This window comes from Morone saxatilis, unplaced genomic scaffold (assembly GCF_004916995.1).
Source record: "Morone saxatilis isolate NCDOM2014 unplaced genomic scaffold, NCSU_SB_2.0 Contig7, whole genome shotgun sequence".
NCBI classification, from domain to species: domain Eukaryota; kingdom Metazoa; phylum Chordata; class Actinopteri; family Moronidae; genus Morone; species Morone saxatilis.
Genome location: NW_023340246.1, coordinates 9696533 through 9700298, shown reverse-complemented (window position 1 = coordinate 9700298; position 3766 = coordinate 9696533). Strand labels below are relative to the sequence as shown.

The following is a 3766-nucleotide window of genomic DNA, read 5'->3' as shown; positions in this document are numbered from 1 at the left end:
AGAACCGGAGAACCGGAGAACCACCGGAGCAGCAGGATGGGGAAGAAACAGAAGAAATCCGGAGAGGACAGGTAGAGAAAACACCTGCTGCCGCCACACGTCACCTGTCCTCACCGGGACGGACTTTCCCGCTCCGCTCACAGCTGATAAAAGGCCCGTTAGCGCGCGGGTACTCGGTTAGCTTCGGCGGCTAGCTGATGCTAACCACGAGTCAGCGTGTGTGTGTGTGTGCGCGTGTGCATGTGTGTGTGCGCGCGCGTGCGTGCGTGTGTGTGTGTGTGCTCTCTCAACAGGAGCCGGTGGTAGTGTTTTGGGTAGTGTAAGGCAGGAAGTTCCATCATGGGCAGGGTGGTATTTCCTGAATCTGGTGAATAAATTACAGCCTAGATATCAGGTCTATAAAGACATACACCCATAATAGCACAAAAGCACATATGATATTTTACCCTATAACAATATTGCAACTATAGTTTTTTGTGCTTAGCTCTGTGATTTTATTCCTATTCCTACACATTTCTTGCCTGTACCAGAGATGAATAAGAAAGGGGGTTCCTCCATTTTACTCTCCCCTGATAATGGCATTGTTGTTTATGTTGAGACAGAAAGTTTGAAGATAGTTTCCTGTGATGCGAAGTGAAGTATTTTCAGTTGCTCACATCTCAGGATAGGAATCTCAGTCAGAGTGGGGTATGAAGAAGGAATACGATATCATCAGTGTAGATCATACAACAAAAAACCAATGTACCAAGGCAGAATAGCAACTATAGATTTAATCTTTTTAAAGTTGTACTGTTTATATACTTTTGAAATAGATCCTATGGCAAAAATATTCTCCACAGTTACGATATCATTGTTTTCCTCAAATATAATTCTCATCTTTTCTTGTCTTTTATTTCTTCTCCTTTACGTTTATTGTACATGGATAGAAAGACACTGAGAATTATATGTGGAAACCATTTGATTTCGTCTTTGTGTACAAGTCACATTTTTATTTAGCCAATTCTCTTTTTCTATAACACATCAGATAAGGGGTGGAATTTGTTATTTTAAGCAAAGTTATTTTTGTTTTTTTATGCTTTTTTTTTATTGAGAATGAGATTTACATTTTACAGTCACATAGGTTGTTGGAACAGAACAAAACCAAAGAAATAACCAGAGAGAGGAAACCCCCCTAAAAACAACAACAAATAATAGCCAAACAAAACACACACAGAAAATGCACATTGAAAATATTCATAATTCTTTCTCCCTTTTATAACACACCTGCACCTTTACCACCCCACACCTTGTGCAGTTCCTCTTTACTTCTCTTGGAGTAAACTACAGCAAATGCAAGAACATTTCAAACTCTGGGGTCCTCTGGTTTACACTTTATGTTATACAAAGTCTGACCTAATAGACGATACATATTCCATCCAATTTTCCCAGATTCTATTAAATTTGTCAACTTCTCCATCGTGTATATTCTAAGAACTACATCGATCCAGTCTTCTTAGGTAGCTCTGTCTTCTGCCATTTCCTAGTGACAGCTGTTTTCCTTGCAATTGGCATTATCCTAAACTAATATTTGTCTCCTAGTCTTGTAAATTCTATGTTCATTTTCCCCAGGTATAGTATTTTAAGTGGAAATATGCCCCTCAGTATCCTCTCTATACACTTGTTTAGCTCTTGCCAGTAGGAGTTAATGAGGTGGCAACCCCCCCAAAAAACATGGAAATGATCTGCTGTATTTTCTCCACACAATCTCCAACACCTTGTATCTCGGTGTTTGTTCTGTGCTGGAGTTATAAAAAATCTTATAATCTTGTTTTTCCACCCATATTTTCTCCAAGATAAAGAGCAGGTTGTTTTCCACTGTTAATCTCTTCCCATTCATCCTCTGATATCACAATACTCATTTTCATATCAAAATGAGCTTTTAAACCAGTGACCACATAGCAGGTGAATCATCTGACAAATGCTCGACAAACTCAGCGTGTTGTCTTTATTTTACACCAAACTCACTGTTGTGAAAAATCTGTGCTAACATTTTTTGGGAGGTTTGTACCACTGTGATCGCTATGGTAACAGCCTTTGGCATTAGGGAGCTCCGTCTGTTGCAGAAGAGGATGAGCTGTTTCGGAAGGGAGCTGCATAAGCCCTGTGTTTTTCTTCAGTTGACTTCCATCTTAGACATTGTGACTGTGCACTATACAGCTGTAGCAGCAGCTGTTTTTTTGTATTAACTCATCTGTTTCCACTGTCTCAATGTAGTTTCCAGTTGTTAAACTAGTTTGTCACTCAGCTACTCTAGCCTAAATTCATCTTTTCTCCTTCTCTATCTCTTCTGCCTGGACTCAAATGTGTCATTGTCTCCTTATCTGCACTGTCATTAGACTGCTGCCATATGGAAAGATCCATCTGTGCACACAGTCAATCCTTCTCTTAAAATGGCTTCAGAGCGTATGGAAAAAAAATGAACCTTGTACCTCGATCGTGTTATGATTTGATTAATTTCACGGATTCCTCTTATGATTAATTAATTATCAGCTCTGATAATAATCTTTCATCCCCCTCCATTAAAGACGTCTTATGAAATTGAATAAGAATTGGGTTCCATATCCCTCACCCAGCACATTTGACTTTATATTTAATTCATGGCCAACCCTGAACTTACCTTGAGATATGCAAGAGTGGAGCAGAGTGGAAAAAAGCTGACTGGACATTTTTATACATTAATCATTGTCGGGAGTTGGTTAAGAGTGGTTTCATCTGAGCGCGAGATCTAATTTGCAATGGAAATTATGCAGACTTTTTGGATGGTGAAGTTAAATAAGACACCATATACTGAATTTCCATTTCCACTTTCAACGTATTGCTGTATTTAGTGGGTGTTGAAAGTGGAGCAGGGCACAAAAGGGTGTACTCATCACTCTTTCTCGTCATTATTTTTTTTTCTGAGAAATGTTACTGACATAATGTGAAAATTAGGGACTCTAAAATGTAGCTGCTGTTGTAAAAAAAAAAAAAAACTGGATATTTTGTGTCTCAGCAACTAGTAGAAGCCATAACATTTGACACAAACTTTCATGACCCCTTCAGGATGAAATGTAACAATTGTGGCGATCCGCTGACTTTCATTTTAATTTTTAATTCACGAGCAATCATCTAATCTAAAGATTGTGTACAGTACATGGTGTTTATGATTCCTATACCTTATAAACAGCAGCATGTTAGCATTGTCATTGTGAGCATGTTGATGTTAGTATTTAGATCAAACTATCAGTGTGCCTATGTAGCCACAGCTTCACAGACTATACTCTCTTACTCTTGTTCTCATGTGTTTTGAGATGTGTTATTGGTCAAGATTGGATTTTAAATATCTTTCCCACTTATTAAGTAGTTTTCTTTGTTATAATACAGACCTATTTAATAATAAATGACAGAAATGTTGTATTTGTTTATCTCTCTGTCACAATCTCTCTTACCTCTCCTGTTAATTATTCCTCCGTGCTGCATCAGCAGGCGTAAATTAAAATGTTTCATCGTGTTTTTAATTTAGAGCTTTTTTCTCTCTATGGCATTTTTTTCCTTTTGATATTTGAAAGTGCAGTCAGAGAGCCGCAGACCTGTATTTAATAAGATGTAGTCTCAGGGATCCCCTTCTGATTAGAGCTACCATGTGCCTCACACTTTAAAGGGATCCTTATTGTAAATGAAATATATTATGTTTAAGGAGGATTTACATTAACTTTAGGAGGCAAGATTATCTCAAAATCCTGTTTCA

At 38.0% G+C, this 3766-nt stretch overlaps 1 protein-coding gene across 1 annotated transcript in view; it reads left to right on the top strand.

Annotated features, from left to right (window-relative positions):
- Positions 1-3766, top strand: part of itsn2a (intersectin 2a) — a gene marked incomplete in the record, with an annotated part of 37143 nt that overhangs the window by 9147 nt on the left and 24230 nt on the right.